Consider the following 19,427-nt stretch of genomic DNA (forward strand, 5'->3'; position numbering starts at 1 on the left):
TTCTTTTTTTTTTTTTTTTTAAAGATTTTATTTTTTTCCTTTTTCTCCCCAAAGCCCTCAGGTACACAGTTGCATATTCTTAGTTGTGGGTCCTTCTAGTTGTGGCATGCGGGACGCCGCCTCAGCGTGGCTTGATGAGCAGTGCCATGTCCGCGCCCAGGATTCGAACCGACGAAACACTGAGCCGCCTGCAGCGGAGCGCGCGAATTTAACCACTCGGCCACGGGGCCAGCCCCTTAACAATATTAATTCTTCTAACCCACCAACATATGATATCTTTCCATTAATTTGTGTCTTCTTTTTTTAAAGATTGGCACCTGAGCTGACATCTGTTTCCAATCTTTTTTTTTTCCTTCTTCTTCTTCCCCCCAAAGTCCCCCAGGATATAGTTGTATATTCTAGTTGTAGGTCTTTCCAGTTGTGGTTGTGTCTTCTTTAATTTGTTTTGTCAATGTTTTCTATTTTTCAGTATATAGATATTTCACCTCCTCGGTTAAATTTATTACTAGGTACTTTGTTCTTCTAGTTGCTATTGTAAATAGAATTGTTTCCTTAGTTTCTTTTTCAGATAGTTCATTGTTAGCATGATGGCTTTTTTATACATATATAATGAAACCTCATCATTTATCAAACTGGTATCCAGTTCTCATGTTAACAGACATTTGGTGATTTAGTGTCTTTTAAAATGAAAAGTTAGAGTTATAAAGTGTCTTCGGTGGTGGAAAAGGCAGAACATTTTAAGGAGGAAGTCAAATCAATTCTTGAAGATTTAAGTTTCAGATGACTCTGGGTGTTCACAAGACAAGTCAAGTGCTTGGTGGTACCTGGTTAAAAAAGATGTGTTTGTACTCGGATGTAACAGACATCAGCCAATGTAGGTGGATTTGCTACTTTCTGAAGATTATTCTTTGTAAAAGAAACTCAAGGTTTTGTTTCAGTGAAATACTGTTTATCCATTTTAAAGACTTTTGTCAATTGAATTAGCTGAAATATAAATGCATATAAGAAGAACCTGTTACTCTAATGTCTTACACAATTTACTAACGCCTTCCTGTAGGCATCTCATTTAAGGAAGGAAGGAGATGTACGATCTTTCCTTTTTACACTTGAGGAAGCAGGGGTCCAGAGAGATTAAAGGTCTTGTTCAAGGTCACACAGCTGTGAAGTTACGTGATTGTGAAACAGATCAATTCCACTTCTCTTTCAACTATGTATCTGGAATGTTTTAGCACTTGCCATTTTATGGAGTGTTTTCATATGTGCGTACTTTCAAATGAGTTCATATATGCGCATTTCATATATGCATACACACGCGTGTATTCTTTTAGTAGCCCTGGGGGTGATGGTGTGTAGCATTTAAAAGTATGGACTTCCAAGTCAGATTGCCTTGGTTCCCATTCTGACTCTGCCCCTCACTATGTGGCCTTAGACAAGGCCCCTAATCTCCTTATGTTTCATTTTCCTCATTTCTAAAACAGGATTGTAATAATATCTGTCTCACAGAGGAAGGCACAGATGTGTAAGTGTTAAGTAATATACTGTAAGAAAACCACTTGGGAGGTGGCTGGCACACAGTAGTCCATGTGAGTTTTCACACTCAGTGTGTGTTAAATCTTACATAGAGAAAGGATTCATTGTGTCCATTTTATAGATAAAAGAACTGTGGCCTCAGGGCCAGCCCAGAGGCATAGTGTTTATATTCGTGCACTCCACTTTGGCAGCCCAGGATTCACTGATTTGGATCCCAGGCGCAGACCTATGCACTGCTCATTAAGCCGTGCTGTGCTGGTAGCCCACATACAAAATAGGTGAGGATTGGCAACAGGTTTTAGCTCAGGGTCACTCTTCCTGACACACACAAAAAAAGAACAACGGCCTCAATTAAATGACTTGCCTATTGAGCTAGAATACAGACTCAATTCTACAATTCACAATGTGTTTCTTTCTCACTACCCCAGCCTATGTTATGTAGAAATCTAGGACTTACCAAATTCCACTCAAGTTGGAGAGCTACAGACAAGGTTCTAAATCAGGTATGGGCATTAGGGTTTCTGAAAACCCTCTAAAATAGTCTAGAAAATGTGCCTTAGTATTTTTCTAGAAAAGGGTGCGTAGCTTTCACTAGATTCATGAAAGAGGTCCGAAACTCATAAAGGTTAGGGGCCTGACTGTGAGGGTGTGGCCCAATCTTTAGAGCCATCGGCTGTGGGGCTGCCCGGGGTTCAGATCAAGTCTAACACTGCCAGCTCTGTGACTGCACACAACCCAACTTCTCTGTAACTTTATTTCTCATCTGCAAAAGAAGCGTGATAATTTGTAAGATCAAGTTAATTGATACGTATAAAAACACTTGGAACACTGCTCGGCACAGGGTGAGCTCCATGTAGAGGTTGCTGTTATTACAATTGCGGTGATCAACAGATGTCTAAAAACCAACTGGATTTAATCTGCTTGGAAAGTGAGTTACAAGTATAGCCAATACCCATGAGAACTCGACAGTGTGCCTGGTCCGGTGTTAGGACACGCCGCCCCTAAGATGACCCTCAGTGATCCCCACCTCCTGGTTGTCACACCTCGTGTGATCCCCTCCCCTGAGTGGATTTATTGACCAGCTTCTAGTGAATCAAATATGGCTTGAGCGACAGGAATGCACTTCCGAAATTGGATTATAAAAATACAGGGGTTTCTGTCTGGGATCTCTCTCTCTCTCTCTCTCTCTCTCTCTCTCTCTCTCTCTCTCGGACTGCTCTCTCTGGGGAAGGACCCTGTCATCAGGCAGCTTGTGCAGAGGCCCTCGGGAAAAGGAACCGAGGGAGGCCTCCGGCCAGCGGTCAACAAGGAAGCGAGGTCCTCCGCCCAACAGTGTGAGGAGCAGAGGCCCACATGAGCGAGCTTGAAAGCCAGTCTCCTCCAGCTGGGTTTTCAGAGGAGACTTGATGCCCGGCCAACAGCTGGCTGCATCCTCAGAAAGAACTCGACCAGAGGCACCCGGCGAGGCTGGGCCGGGGTCCCGACCACAGAAACCGTCAGATTAGAAATAGCTCTTGTTTTAAGCCACTGAGTTTGGTGGTAACTTTTACACAGCAATGGATAACTAATGTGTATGCAAAGTACTTTGTCGACATGATCTCCTGTAGAGTTTACAGCCAGTCTGTGAGGTGGGGCTGGCGCTGGTTCACAGAGGAACCTGAGAAGTCCAGCAGCCCACCCAAACCGGCGGTGCCTCTGCCTGACTCGAAAGCCCATGCTCTTTCTTAGCTAGGAGGCTAATTTCTTTTGCTGACTCATTTTTGAGACTACTTTTCACTCTGTGTAGGTTTTGTTTTGTTTGTAGGTTAAAATAAGAATTACTGAAATTATTCGGGAATGGAATTCTATCTGCTTTTGAAACTTATAACTGGTCTTTATTTTAACCAGAACTTGGAAGTCCAAGTAACTCTCACATGGCAAAACAGAAGGTTTTGCCAACATTTGTGGAGTAGGGAATAGGGACTAAGATTTTTATAAAGATTAAATTCTAGACCCTAAGTCTGGGCTTTTCACAATAACCTCTACATTACTATTGTCATTATTTTTGGAACATAGCCCCTTACAAAGCACTCATATTTAAATTAATTAATGGCTTTAAGTAAGAAGGTTAGTTATCCTTGGGCCATTGACTCCCATCCTCAGATAGCACTTCCCTCAATAAGTCAGGGGTCTCTTGACTCTGGGTCCTTAGACCCTTAGTCCAGCAGTCTGTCAGTTCCATCCTTGATTTCCTAGTGCAGGAAATACTGACAGTCTTGGAACAGTTAATGACCCACACCAAACCATTGGAAACAGTAACAGGACCTTCTTAAACCTGTAGTTGAATTTGAAGGACACTAGAGAAGAGACATGGACTATTTCAGAGTATAGCTCCAGCTTCATGAGCCAATTCTTGACAGAATCTCTTCTCTCTGCCTTTTTGAAATAATTAGTGACTTTAGCTCAATGGAATATTAAAATTTGATCTCTGGTTACTGTAGCAAATTGAGAACAAAATGAAAATCATCAATCCTAAAGACAAAGATGTCTTGGGTACAGAGACAGTCCAGTGGAATATGTTATAAAAATGATTAAATACATTTTTATGTTTCAGACATCTATCTTGCTTTCTTTCCATCTGTTTATCTATCTATCATCCATCTATGTTAGAATCAGCCTCTCAATATTTAAACTATCTCTAATTTCAAAATAGACATACTTGGAAATAAATGCTTCTTGGATCACTAGTGCCCTAAAGGAGTAACGACGTATAAATTTTTTTAAAGGTTGAGTTATCTGAGCGTTTAAGGCATTATGAATATACAATATAAAAAATAAGTCAGAAAGAAAAATCTAGTTTTTGATACTGTATATTCTATAAAAATTTTTTCTAATTTAGTTTCATCACTTTAACAATAAATTTAAGATCCATCCTGGTTGACTTGACTTGTACTTTGTGCTGAGAACTGAAATTGATTTATGTGTAAGTAGAGAACATGCATCTCCGTGCGTAGGGTGAATAAATGATACGGTTAGTCATAAAAGTCAGACTCTGAGAAGATCTACGCTGATAATGGTGAGAGCATCAGGATCGACTACCAATGCTCATTGCTTTTGCTGTGCTGACCTCCTTGTGTTTTTGGATGGATCCAAACTGGGAATTGGCACAATCACTGATACAATCTCAATCATAACATCAAATTTAAAAAGTGTAATCTACAGTGTGTGAGGTGGAGTAGTAGAAAGAGAAGCAGGTTAGAACCCAGGGATCCGGGATTTGGGTCGGTTTTGCCACCAGGTGACTTACAAGTTAATAATAATAATAACATTGGGAAAGCTGTCTTATCTCTCTCAGATCAGTCTTCCTTATCCATAAAGATTGACCTTTATGGTTCCTCCCAATATTAATGCTCCAGATTGAATAACTATGACCCAATCAAAAGTACCTTAAAATATTCCAATAACTCAAGCTCTGATTACTCCTTTAGGGCACCCAGTAAGCATTTATTTCCAGGTACAATGGATCCTCATTGCTCACAGATTCTATATTTGTGTATTCGCCTACTCACTAAAATTTACTTGAAACCTCAAAATCAATACTCGCATTGCTTTCGAGGGCATTTGTACACAAGATGGTGAAAAATTTGAGTCACACAATTTATGTGTTCCCAGCTGAGGTTAAAAAAAGGCGAAGTTCTGTCCTCTTGTTTCAGCTCTCGTTCTGTAAACAAGCGTCCCTTTTTTAGTCTATTTAGGGCCACATTATTTGCACTTTTTACTTTTTGTTGGTGATTTCGCTGTTTAAAATGGGCCCCAAGAGTCATGCTAATGTTCCCAAGTCTAAGAGGGCTGTGATGTGCCTTCTGGAGAAGACACCTGCGTGAGATAAGCTGTGTTCATGAGTGAGTTATAGTGCTGTTGGCCATGAGTTCAGCATTAATAAATCAAAAATACATACTAAATCAGGTATCTTCAATCAGAAACGCACATAAAACAATGTTACACATTTATTGGTTGATGAAAATGTTGTAACCAGAGACTTACAGGAACCTAACACTGTTTTCCTCCTGGGAGCTTGCAAAAATTTCTTCATTCTAAAAATTATCCCTTTAAATAAATTCTTTAGTAAATGTGTAATAAAATTTTATTTTCATACCGTGTTTCAGGTGCTCACCAAAGTATTTGATGTGACAATTATAATGTGAGGTACAGCTAAATATTTAGGATTCCATCATCTCTTTTCTGTTAAGAACACTCCTTTCTGCTATTTTTAAATTTCTTCATTTTTCAACTTACTTCCACTTGAGTTGTCTCTGAACAGGCCAAGATTTCATTTGATGTTATAACTCTTCAAAAACATTATTTTACAGGATTCCTACCCCTCGTCTTCTTGGAGTTCACGTTCAGCCTGCTCCATATTCTATCTTTGGAAACGTAGCAGCGTCCTCTTGACAGATCACATCTGAACATCTTAGCACCCTGGAGAACCTGCCTAGGAAATGGGATAAGGTTTGGGACCAACACGGTTTCAAAGAGTACACTTGCTTTTCCAATAAACAATTGAAACCCTTGTGATCTGAATCTTCTGTGGCCAATTTGAGAAGCAGACACAAGAGGAAGGGTTGAAAAAAAGGTTGCTCTGGATATTTCACTCCTTGTGTTACCAACAGCTTGCTGGAGTTACTGCTTTCGAATTCTGCAAATATTGAAACTCATTTCAAACCAATGCAGCCAATGGGTTTTATAATAGCTTGAATTTCAAGTTAAATAGAAAGAAACAGACCCTATTTAACATAGAGTATTCTGTGTGTGGTGGAATAAAGTACTGTGATGTTAATTTGCATTTTATTCTCACTGCTGTAAATAATTTATACGTCTTTATCTAAGGGAGGTAGCAAGTTTTCATCTTTGCGCTTCCCAGAAATGGGAAAAAACACAAGCATATGCAAAAGATCACTTCCAAACAGAACTTTTATTTCCAAAATTCTAGGCTCCTACCGAATACGAAACTAGGCTACCTGAGGAGAGGGGTTTCAGGACTAGGAAGGGAATGAATTACCCCTGGAGGAGAAAGGTTTTGAGAGAGTTTTACCCGAGAATGGTGGAGTGGGAGTCTGGAGAGCTCGGAAGCAGAGAATGAAGCATCTTCTACAACCAGGAAGACACAGGTCTCCGATGGGAGTGATAGCAAGGACCCCCAAGAAGGTCGGCCACTAGAGAAGGCGGGTCTCAGCCCCAGCAAACATCTCCATGCGCCTCTGATGGAGGCAGAGGAAATGCATGTGACAGTGATAACCAGTGTGTGCTGCGGGCCAGAAGGCCATTCTTCAACGTCCTTCAACTAAGAGGATGCTTGCAGGACCCCAGGCTCCCTGCAGAAACATGAATTTCAAATTTAACCAGTAGAGAGGAGTTCTAATAAACCTCATAAATCTGATTTTTAAAAGAAAAATCAGATCATGTTTCTTGCACTGAATCAGAGACAGAACTTATCCCCACGTGTTAACTCACCTGACCTCTGTGGTCTAGGGACTATGGAACCCACTTTACATATGAGGAAAGCAAGGCACAGAGAAGTCAAGCCCCTTGCCTGAGGTCGCAGAGATAGGAGGCAGCAGAGCTGGGATTCGCACCCCAGCAGCTTGGGAAGCACTCTGCTCCTGACTGCTCCGCTCTTCTGGCTGTCCTGCCACATCGCTGGCAGGCCACTTACCTCTCTCTGAAAGTGTTTGCTGCCAATAATTCTCATGCATGTGTTTACTACCTCATCTCAGCTCCCTGAGGATGGCATGCTTCGTATTCCTTGTTTCTCCTACAGTGCCTGACACTGACCCTCGAAAAAACAGGCCACTCTTACAAGAATATGTGAAAGCAAACTTGCTCATGAAACAGATCTGAATATCTATGTGTGTGGACAAAGGCACACACACAAGTATATATATGGTCTTTAAAACACAGATGCATGGTCAGGACCGATTAGATTCAGTGCAATAAGTATATTAAATGTCTCAAACCATGTTAATCACCTGTCGGCGAAAGTAATCCATATCCAATCTATAAATGAAAATTTGGGTGAGTTTATTCTAAGCTTAAATCTGAGGATTATAACCCGGGGCCTTTCTTCCCGAAGGAAGAAAGGGCACCAAAGAAGTGGGGTGCACAGAGTGGTTATATACCCCCAGAGAGGGTGTTTCACATAGGATTGAAATGTCCCTTTTACAATAGTCGCGAGACTGCTCTGTCGGCACAGCGATTGATGGAAATAGCAGGTAGGTCTTCTGTCTCAGTGAACGCAGCAGGATGGCAGTCTGTTGTCTCCAGCTGAGTGGTCACAGGTGAGCTGGGTGGTCAAAGGTGAGTGCAGCAATCAGTTCCTAGCCTGAGGAAAAATGCTTATCCCTAAGGAAATGCTAATATGGGGGCGAAGTTGCACCTTTTTCTCAAGGGCCTTTGTTCTGGCCATAGGAAACATCTAAGCAGATACACAATGCGTGGAGTGCTCAACAGCCACAGTCAGGCCCTTTTGGAAAAAAGAAAGTCAGGCCAAATTAGGTTTACACCAAATGGCTTCCTCATATACTCCAATATATCCTATCGCTTGCCATTTTTATTTGTCACACCTATTAAAACACATTTCCACGACAGAATGCATTGGTATTTTTCATTATCCATTTTACTTCATGACATCAGCGTATACAATAAAAATGGTAATTAGATGAGTTTTTTTTAAAGCAGCTAGTGAACTAGCTCTGAAATTTACTTTGAATGGCATTTCAGAACTATTTTGGGCAGGAATACATGGTTTTTAAAGAGCTCGCTGTAGCTAATGGGGTGGATTCTGCTGTGCACACTCGGACCCCCTGTAGACCTGAAGAAGGGACGCCCCAGCTGCTGGGAGCACGGCCAGCTGCCAGTCTCGCCAGAAACCCCACTCAGCTGGGGAGGGCGGCCTCTGGCAAGGTCATACCCGGTTCCACAGAGGTCCTTGCATCCAATCACTGGTTAACGTGGAACCTAAAGGCAAGGCCCTCCTTGTCACAACTTGAGACCACCTTAGCGAGCCATTGTAACTTCTGAGCTCCCCATGGGGGTCAGCTGTGGCCTTCCTGGAAACTGTGTCAATACCCAACTTCTCCTCTGCTCCATCCTGCTTTCTTTCCTTTCCTTCTGCAAGTGTGGATCCTAAGAGCCCTCCAAATAAACACTCTGGTGCTAGTCCTCATGTCAGTGTCTGCTTCTCATGGAAATCCAACTCAGACACCTCATGCATCCAAGCGGATGCTACAAGGATGCTGACAGCAGCCTTGGGCCTTTGTAGTCATGCCCAATGCATTCCTTTGAGCTGAAGTGCTTACGTAATTTAACCTAAGGGAAGCAGATAAGCCTGTCCAAAGGGTCTAGAAACCTATGTGGCCCTTCTCTGATTGTCAACATTAACATGAGAAGATCCCCTTCTAAACGACTACTAGATCCTGACAGGATATGATAGATCCATCGACTGCACCGTGATGGCTAACACTGAGTGCTCAGTAGGTGTCAGGCGCGGCGGCAAAGGCTTTGCCCGGATTCTGTCGTTCAGGCCTTATAACAAGCCTGGGAGGCAGGCCCTCTGGCCGACTCATTCATGGCGAGGCCCACCGTCGTTCAAGGTTACATGGTGCCAAGGCTTCTGTCTGCAGCCTCTTAGCACTGCTGTACCACCTCAGCCTAATGCATAACGACAAAGAGCCATGAAGAATTCAGGAATGCATTTAAACTACTTTCTCTTTTATTCACCATAAAACAGCACCTGAATTCATTTGAAATAGAGTAGTATATAAGTACTATTTTTATTCAGCCTTCAGACAGCTTTTGGAATGCAGATGCATTTGAAAACCTCTCTCAAAAGCTCTGCACCCCTCATGGGTCCTCTACTCCTGACTCCACAGGACGGACTACTGCCCTGGAGACCTGTGTGCACTCCCATTTGGTGCTACTGGTGTTGAAGGTTACAGATGCTCCCTTCCTACACCTGGAAAAATACACATAAAGTAGCAAAAAGCAGAAAAATATGGAAAAAAGTTTGAAAGTGGCGAATGCCATCACTTTGAAAAGCAGTAGCCCAAGGGAAGAAGTCGGCGATTTTAGCCTGACTCCGTGCGGATTCTAACATTCACTGCCACCATGGTCCCCCAAGAGCCACCTTAGAGAAAGGTGGAGAGCACCCCATGTCTCGAGGTCTCATTCCTGGCTTTGGTTTTCAGAGAAGTGACCCGAGGGGACATGTGGGAGTTCAAGGAAAGCCATCAAGGCAAATTGTTGAGTAAGTGCAGGATGAGGGCGAGCTGGCAGGAGCAGGAAGAGCCATCAGGGAAGCCATTTTCCAAAGACACGCCTTGGACAAAGTGACTTAGCTGAAGGCCTAGTGTGTTCCACCAGAAAAACAGGGGATTCCTCCAACCAAATGAAAAAACCCAAGTACAGGACAGTCGACATCTCAGAAGACAGAGCGCATCCTAAGTGAGTAATTTTTTGTCAAAGAAACTGCAGTGTCCAGAGCTGATGAGCTCTTCCCCTTTCTGGCCGTGGCCCCTCTCTAAGGCAAAAAAGAAAGAAAAGGAGAGAGGGAGAGAGAATGAGAAAAGAGACAAAAAGCAGGCATGCTGACAACAGCACTTAGAGCCCACAGATTCCAAGAAAGGTCAGCCACTGATCGTTTCACGGAAAATAATGTAAAGAGTGCCAATTTTGACAAAATAAATCTACTAACATAAATAACCGATATAAGGACACGAGGGAAAGTGGAGGAGGGAAAATGTAAATGTGAATTTTTCCTATTCTTCACAGCTGGAAGGCATTCAGTGCCATTTAAACTTGAAATCTAGAGTTCAAAACAGGGACCAGCACATCTTAGCTTTCATACTATTTTTACCCACCTTTAGGACAATCTTTTGGGAACTAATATATGCTTTGGGAAGAAATAGTTATTGGATGTTCAATTCATTTCTCTTTCTTTTCATTTGTTATATTTATATATGTTATATTTAATCTAAAAAAGAATGTATTCCAGGATGCCATTTTCTGAAAAGCATTGCCATTCATCCATCTACGCATCCACTCTTCTGTCTGTCTGCCTACCTATCTGTCTACATGCAGACACAAGGGAATATCCACCACCATGTTCGCTTAATCGTGGTGAGATTAATTAATCGATGAGTTGATTACTTTTTCTCTCTGTATCCATTTAACTTTTTAATAATGATTGTATATCACTTTCATAAAAATAATAAAGCTTTTTTGCTTGGAAATTTTTAAAAAGACCCAAATGAGAAAAGCAAAGTCTGTTCATTCAAAGCTTGCAGCAGGAAGAGTGTCAGCTGCCCTCACTTGCATCTGGCAGAGACTCAGAGGCAAGCAGGGTTGGCAAAGCTGCCAGTGGGAGGAAGGGAAGCTGCACGGGTGCCCTGAGTGGGGCCCGATGCCCAGGAAGCCACTAGAAGCGGGGCATCCTGTGTGGTTGGTTAGGGGTGCATATTTAGCTTTCTGTGGTTGGTCCTAGGTTGGAAGCGGTGACAAAAATTAGGGAGCTGTCAGTTATTAATCAGGTCCTGGACTTTTGGTGGCTGATTGTTCCAGGAGTTTTCAGCATCCTGACCTGGTGGCTAGAGACAGCCATCTGACTTCCTATAAGATTGACTAGTTACTGTAGATAACTGGGTGGTTTCCAGTCTGGTTGCTGCAGACTGTGGATCAGAGTTCTATTTTTCTAAATATCTGGCCATTGTCTATTTGTATATTTTGTCTCTCACTTAAACAAATAAACAACAACAATAGATCAAATGATGTGAACAATTCTTAAATCACTCCTGGGGTTCTGTTGAGGGGCTTAGAGCTGGCACAGTGATGAGGGAACCGATCGGTCCCAAATCATGGTTTTCTTTTCCATTCTATCAATATGGCTCGTTCTCAGCTTTTGGGTTCTTTCTACAACTTTGATTAAGAGAATATTCTTGGATTACAAAAGTTGGATAACATTCAGCTATGTGTCCTATCCATCCGAGCTATTCCCAGGAAATACTGCAACCCAACTTGAGGCCCAACATGCTACCAGCACGGGATAGTGAGCACGACTGATGGGACGTGGGTAACTGAGGGAACCTTATAATCAATACTGTCAATACTTGCATCTTAAGCATAATAAATGGCTACGCTCAGGACAAATTGAAGCTTTTTAACCTGAAGAACACCATACAAGGAAATTCTTATTTTTTTAATTGAACGCACGTAATGTTTTTTCTATTTCTAGTTGAAATAGTTATGTTGTCATACAAAAAACAAGCGATCTGATCTCTACTCTCTGGTTATGTTTACGTTTGTTTTAATCCACGTGATATTTGATTTAGTCATGAGGAGGCTATTCCCAGTTCTGATTAAAAAGCACAAGTTAAAATAGCTTTGATTCTTAATAAAATTGGATGCTGATCTTGCCTACAGGTAGTTTTTCTTCAGACTGATAGATTTTTCCCTATTTTCTCTCACGTTGGGTATTATTTACAGCCCACCCTGCAATTCATCCAGTAGTCTGAGAGCATTGTTTCTTGCTTTGTTTAATGCTCCTAAACTTGGAATTAGATTCAAATCATTTTCTATTTTAAAAATGACCACACCTGGGGCTGGCTCCACGGCTGAGTGGTTAAAGTTCCCAGTGCTCCACTTCAGCAGCCTGGGTTCCGGGATTTGGATCCCAGACGTGGACCTACTCCACTCACCAGCCATGTTGTGGAGGTGACCCACATACAAAATAGAGGAAAATTGGCCCAGATGTTATCTCAGGGCTAAGTCTCTCCAAGGGGAAAAAAAAAGAAAAGAAGGGCTGCCTGGTGGTAGAGCAATTAAGATCACATGCTCTGCTTCAGTGGCCCGGGGTTTGCTGGTTTGGATCCCAGGTGTGGACCTGTGCACATCTTATCAAGCCATGCTATGTCAGGCATCCCACATATAAAGTTATAAAGTAGAGGAAGATGGCCACCAATGTTAGCTCAGGGCCAGTCTTCCTCAGCAAAAAGAAGAGGATTGGCAGTGGATGTTAGCTCAGGGATAATTTTCATCAAAAAGAAAAAAAAAGAAGAAGAAATTTGACACATATGTTAGCTCAGGGCTAATCTTCCTCAAGCATGGGGGGAGGGAGGGAGAGGAAGATTGGCAACAGATGTTAGCTCAGGGCTAATTTTTCTCACCAAAAAAAAAAGACCACACCTAATTATGAATGATTTTGTGTCCTTTGTTACATGATTCTCTATTCTAACTATTATGTGATGAGCTTTTTTTAGTTTTATGTATTAAAATAGCATCAAAGAAAAAAGGGAAAATGTCACCACACTGAGTTTATGACACAAAGATCTTTATCTAGATCACTGCTCTGTTCAAAGCAGAGACTCATTTTACAAATGAGATGCTCCTCTTTCTCCTGGGATAGGAAAGGGGAAGAGAGCGGGCGGAAGCGAATTGCCACAGAATGGTCTAGAGAATTAGAGATGCAAACAAGGGCTTAGGCCAACGTCATCCATGAAGCAGGATACCACATCCAAAGGCACTCGATTTTGTCTTCACCACAAACTAATTCAAATACTCTGTCCTTGTCATACCTTCCTCCTGCGGTAATTTTTGTAACGGGTATATTACAAAATTATTTGATCGTTATTCATTAATAAAGGGAAAATTCACCCTCCGTCTATTTTAGTAACTTATCAAGAACCCCGTTAGCCACAGACATTTGACTGGAGAACAAAGCCTTTTGGTGCTGGCAGCCCACTGGCTAATCTCTTTCCCCATTGCCCAATGAGCGCGCCCCTCGTGTGTAGGTGCCTCATTTCTAAGTCTATCCCGCTGCTGAGTGCCCTGAAACCGGAGAGTGAGTCAAGTGAGACTGATGGCCTCAATGAGGGGGAGACACAGTGACCTTTCCCTCGGAGCAACGACATCCTGTAATTACAGAGGAAACGTTCTAGCTCCTGTTGGTTGGGCTAGACACCTCTAATGACATTAGCCAACGAGAGGGTATTATTACCTCCCATTTTAGAGATTTGAAAAACTGAGACTAATGTCAGGTAAGTAGGGAACAGCTCCAAAGTCACACAAAAGGATGAAGAGCAAATTCAGAATGCAGGTCTGTTAACCCCAAACTCTGCGTGTCAAGCGCTATAACCAGAATCTGATGGATTGGGTTATAGTATAGGTAGATATAGAAAAGGTATTCCCAGCTGGTGTCAACTCATACATTTCTGGGGCTGCATATAAATGCTTTATTAGTTCTGGGTCCTTACTTTCTTGGGTTTGCAATATTGACTTGGACTCTCAGCTTTTCAGGAAAATTCCCTTATGCGATGAGTCGTAAAAGGGCATCTCAAAAAATCACCTCAAAAATCACCCCTTCTTCCTCAACCAGGTTCCCAAGACTGACTGGGGAGCTGCGCCTCACTTTCCCTGGTCTGTGGCAGGTGCCCTCTCAATTCACAGTGGCCTTCAGAAAGCTACAGGCTCTCACTTTTCCTCGTGAGTGTTGATTGTCCTAAACGGAAGCCCACTGAGGCCATCATAGAACTTGAACCCTCAATGGCCTGCCTCCTCCCCAAAGTCCTATTTCTTATTGTTCCCTAAGGAACATGCAGAAGCAGCCCACACTGGGGACCCTGCTACCTGTGAAAGGAAACTTCCATCTGTTCCACTGGGCAAGTGGTTACAGATGTACCCCCTCCCCCAGTGGAGTCTCACTGAATACCTAAATGTCCTCAAACGGAGATTCTGAGAGGTGGCAGCTTCCTTGCCTGAATCATTTTCTGCCTCTGGACCTAAGATTTCTCATCTGCAAAATTAGGAGTTTGGACCATCCATTCTCTATAGACTGTCTCTATGGCATAATTCTAAGTTCTTCCTATAGAAGAGAACAGTCAAGAAAAATAATTCACATTCTCCATTTTCAACAAACTTAGAAAAAAATTCAAATCATATGTGTCAGATATATATATTGTTCTTATTTTTCAGGCCTCATCTTCGACCTGAAAGTTAGTTTACTTGGCAAGAGTGGTGGCACAGGGCGGAGAGGAGGAGGGAGCTTCCGGCGCGCAGGCTTGGACTTGACGTCCAGCTGGAGGGTTTGCTCTCTCTGAACCCCGGGCACATTGCCTCACCTCCCTGGCTTTGCACAACTGTAAAACAGGACAAATGATACTGAGTTTATAAGATACTATTCAGATTCATGAGATAACACATATAAAGCATCGGGATGGATATTAATACAGATTATAATGTTCACAATAATATTAATATTGCTACAGTTTATAAAATCTCTGAATACCATGATTTTTTTCTGAGACCACACAGCATAGCTTGGCTGTGCAAATGCTTGCGCTGCGTTATAGGATCCTTCGAGGCTGCACGATGGGTGGAGACAGACTGACCTCCTGACAAAGCTTTTCCATATCTCTCCCTCCACGTGCATCCTCACATTCAGAAAGAGGAAATGAAAGCATTGGAATGTCAAAGAGAAAATAAGAGGTTTTTTTCTTTTATCAGCTTATATACGCAGCATTCTTTCAAAATTAAAGAGTCAGCATTCAATATATGTGTTTGATTCCTAATGACCTCATGGCAGAAACACTGTTCTCTGTTCGTAAAGAAAAATGTCCATCCTGACAAGATTAAGCACATCCCTCTACATCATAGTTTTGTATCAATTCCTTATGGCTTCAAATAAAACAAGACTGTTTTGACCAGTTCTACATTAAAAAATCTACTATTTCTCTGATGATATTCATTAACTGGTTGTGAGCAAAATATTCACTCCTTTTAATATCACTTTAACAGATTCTTATTTGCTTCTTGATCAAGAAACTACTAAGGATTATGGATTGAGTTCCTTGGGAAGATCAGTTTTTATTGCGGTCCAGTTAGGAAAAAGGAAACACTCTAGATTTTATAAACAGAAGGAACTGATTTCAAGAACTGATAACCAGGTGACGAAAGGGCTAAAAACCAAGGAGGGGACAGTGAGGCAATCCACAGGCTAGCAACAGCACAAGCCACTACTACTCTTAGGATGGAGGGACATTGGAATAAGTGGACAGCAGGAGGCAGGTGCAGCCGTGGAACCAGAACCACAGCAAGGCTCACCTTGAGCTGGAACTTCAGAGGAGTCTCAGTTGCTGCTGAAGATGCCAGCAGAAGCAGAGGTGGCAAAGGTGGGAGGCTTCCCACTTCCTTCCACTCTCCAATCTTGCCCTAATGTCTTCCTTGGCCAAACCTGCCATCCTAGGAAAATGCAATTCTCTAAAGAAACAGAGCAGAGGAGAGAAAGGGCTGGGGACAGATCTGAGAACAAAAAGGAACTTAGTGGATCAGTCCAAAAACGACGTTTCAGTTCAAGTTGTAAGATCCTGGAGGACAAGAGCTACATCTGGTTTCCCAGTATATACCCACCATTAATTCAGCCCCACATACGAAGAGATGTTTAACGTTTATTGACTCTGTGAATGGGTGTGTAAGTGGGTTGTATCAGATCCTCTCAACCACCTCTGTCTCTTGACCATGTTTTACCTCAGCTCCCACAGCAACTGACTTTAGTTGGGCACAACCCAACAGTGTGTCTTGTCCCCCATCTCCCACTCCAGAGGAGCCCATTTCGTCCCACATACGCACAACCCAGAGATTAGTGCTCTGTGGGAGGCTGCAACTGACAGACACATCTGTCTCCCTTCCTCCCACAACGGACTATCAGGAAGTGCTGTCATTTGTAAGCCTTCCCAGAAAATGGTCCTCGATGTCAACCAGTCAGTTGCCCTAGACACTAAAAGGCAGTGTCCTCGGCTACGTGCCCTCATACTTCACCCTCTCCTTGCTTGCCTCCTTCCTCCTTCCCCTCTCTTCTGCTTCCCAGGGATGGCACTCCCTCATGAAGTACCAGCACCTGACATTTTCCCTCAGCTGTTGCTTCCTGGGGAACCTGGGCTGAGGTGCTGGTAAAAACTGAGAAGAAGCAGAGAGTTAGAAGTCAAGCGTTGTGGGTTCAAGTCTGAGCTCCACCTTGAACTAGCTGTATGACTTTTAGAAAATCCTTTAGCCACTCAAGACCTAAATTTTATTTAGTTATTCACGAACATTTATTGAACAGGTGCTCTGAGCAAAGCATGGTGCTAGGTGCCGAGACTTAAATTTGAAAAGAACACAGTCTTGGCTCTCAAGGACCTCACATATTAAGGAATGACAAAGATGTAAATGAATAATAATGTCCTCATCTATAAGATAAGAATGTCCTCTATAGCTCAAGACTATGATTCAAAATTCAGACTTGGAGCATTAAATAAATGTCTCAAATAAACAGTTCCCCTCAAATATATGATATCTCCATCCTGAGCTGAACAGTGCCGTGTCATTATACAGATCACCTTGAATCCTGACTATCAATTGCCCCCAAAATATATTTTTCCTATAGTACTGAAAAATGAGAAAATTCTATGTTGTGTCTAAAATAACTATACTTGGTAATTTACCCTAAAGAAATAATCAGGGCTGTATACAAAGGTCCATGGACATGGATGCCTAAAACAGCACAGGAAATAGAAGACATTGGAAATAACATGAATGTCCCACATTGGGACATTGGCTAAATAAATTATGTAACACTCCTGTGGGGGAATGCTAATTAATCTCTAAAATGCATATACATGTTTATTTATGGCATAGAAAGAATGTGGGAGACCTTCTGATGTGGGAGAAATTCATATTTAAAGTCAGTAGGTAAAATACCCTATTTCTATAAACAAATTACATATATTCACACAAATCCAGAAGAAAATACAAGAAGACATTAGTTTTAGTTTTCTCTGGATGGTGGTTTATCTGTATAATTTCTCTACTATACAGATATACGTTTGAGCATAAAGGCATACAATTTTAAATAAGGAAATAGAAGTAATCTAACAGCAAATTTACTCACTTGGGTACCACTGCAAGGGAAATGACAATCATTATTTTTTATACCATACCCTTTCTTCTGTTAATCTACTTTAAAATACCAGTGATAGTAAACATTTTCTCCACGTAAACAAAGCAAATTAATAAACGATAGAGAAATTCCCAGGTGTATTATCTCATATTGTCTCCACTTTTACGAGGGATGCCCACAGCTTAACAATTTTGATGTCCCTCGAAGCTCATTAGGTCGGGATTCTCCCTGAAGAGTAAATTAAGTTTCAGAGAATTACAACCCGGGCTAGGAGAAGGGAGCCAACTGGCGCAGGATGGAGAACACGGCTTGCGATCAGAGTCCTGGGTTCAAACCTTAGCTCTTCACCAAACAGCCGTGCGAACTTGTACCTCAGTTCCTTCACACAAAAGTGAGAATGATAATTGCTGGTAAGCAAGCTGTGAAGCTGGCCTGAGAGAGCGTCGGGATGGCCCTCCCAGGGCCTGGTGCAGAGAGTCTGTCAGCAAAAGTTAGCTCCTTCCCCTCCCCCACTGCCCCAAAGTCTGTAAAGAAATAGCTGGAAAAGAAAGGGAAGCATGGCTTATACATGTGAATTATCCTACTTTCCTAGTTCTCTGGATCTTTTTAACATTTTGAAATGTAAGGGAAAGAAAAAGAGGGATTTTTTTTCTAAAAAAAAGGAGTTAAAATACCAGAGGAAGACTGAAACGGCGTTCTACCCACAAATATCTCAATTACCCAAATTTATTTCTGAGTTGTCCCAACTTAAAACAAACGTTTGCTTTACCTTTTTACAAATTGGAGCAGATCATTCATATATTTTTCATTTAGGGAAGGGAAATTGTTATCTTTTAGAAGAGCAATTTTACTGTATTGCACTTTTTTGTGTCAGAAAAATCATTTTTAGAATTTTTCATATTGCTGCTAAGGTATGCAGCCAAACGATTCTCAGCACACTATTATGCACCAAAGTCTCCCAAAATGAGTCTCTTAAGTATAAAAATTAAATCTCTTTCCTGTCATGTTCATACCGTTAAGCTATGTGGAACATTAAAAAAATGAAAAGGAAAGAAGAAAGCTATGCTTTTCAATAAAAGTTCAAAATGCCCTAAAGAAATGAATTTGTTCTTATCATAACTTGTTATGTAAATTGACACTTTATCCAGAGGCGAATAAGGAATTGGGTGAACATCGGAATAGACTGATCTGAGTACAGATGCAGACACAGCCTGGGCTTGCTGTCTCAGGGGGTCTTGAGGAACACTTTCCTCTCCATGTGGCCCCCGACTCCTCTGGACTTGCCTGTTTCACCTCCTGTCTTCGGAAGGTGCCTTGGTGCCTTCCTTACAGCCACACAATAGCTCTTCCTCTTGGCCTACAACCATCTCCACAGGGAAACCTCAGCTTCCGGCTGGAGAAGCAATGCCTGGACAGCTGGGAGGAGGGGACAAGAGGTGACAGTCAGGACAAAAGCAAGACAAAGATGAGACGACCTTGAGTTGACCCATCCTATTCTTTCTAGAAACACGAGACAGCGGATGGAAGAATGACATGGCCGGTTGCCTCCCACCGACGTTCAGAGTTGATGGAGTCTAGGCTGACCCACAGAGACACACATGCGCGGGGCCCGGTAGCAGTCCTGTAGCTCCACGTCCCCCGTCCTCAGAGGGAGGCCTCTGAGGGGACCCGTGTTATCAGACTGAGAGAACAGAATCGGGTATGGTATGGGGTAGTGGTCTCTTGGGGTACAGGATATATATTTTTCCTTGGCATTTAAGAGAATCACACATTTTTTAAGTGAATGTCATTATTTCCTCATTTTTCTTCTGTGAGGATTATTTTGGAATGACTAAGCTCCTAATCATCAATCTATCTCCACTCTCAATTAGAAGTTTCAAAGCATCTTAAGAAGTGAGTTCAATTATTCAGACTTCTGTCAAACCACAAGGGAAGGGAT

The 19,427-nt window shown here is 42.2% G+C and overlaps 1 long non-coding RNA gene across 2 annotated transcripts; it reads right to left on the reverse strand.

Annotated features, from left to right (window-relative positions):
- Positions 1 to 7,016: 7,016 nt before the first annotated feature.
- LOC139041290 (uncharacterized) lies at positions 7,017 to 19,044 on the reverse strand. 2 transcript variants are annotated; one of them, XR_011496153.1, is made up of 3 exons: positions 15,658 to 19,044; positions 14,560 to 14,693; positions 7,017 to 7,849 (listed from the first exon to the last, which is right to left on the reverse strand). It is a non-coding gene; the product is annotated as an uncharacterized lncRNA (long non-coding RNA). The 2 variants fall into 2 exon arrangements; XR_011496152.1 differs by lacking the exon at positions 7,017 to 7,849 and adding an exon at positions 9,118 to 9,216.
- Between the last annotated feature and the right edge of the window lie 383 nt (positions 19,045 to 19,427).

Source organism: Equus asinus, chromosome 20 (genome assembly GCF_041296235.1).
Source record: "Equus asinus isolate D_3611 breed Donkey chromosome 20, EquAss-T2T_v2, whole genome shotgun sequence".
Classification (NCBI taxonomy): domain Eukaryota; kingdom Metazoa; phylum Chordata; class Mammalia; order Perissodactyla; family Equidae; genus Equus; species Equus asinus.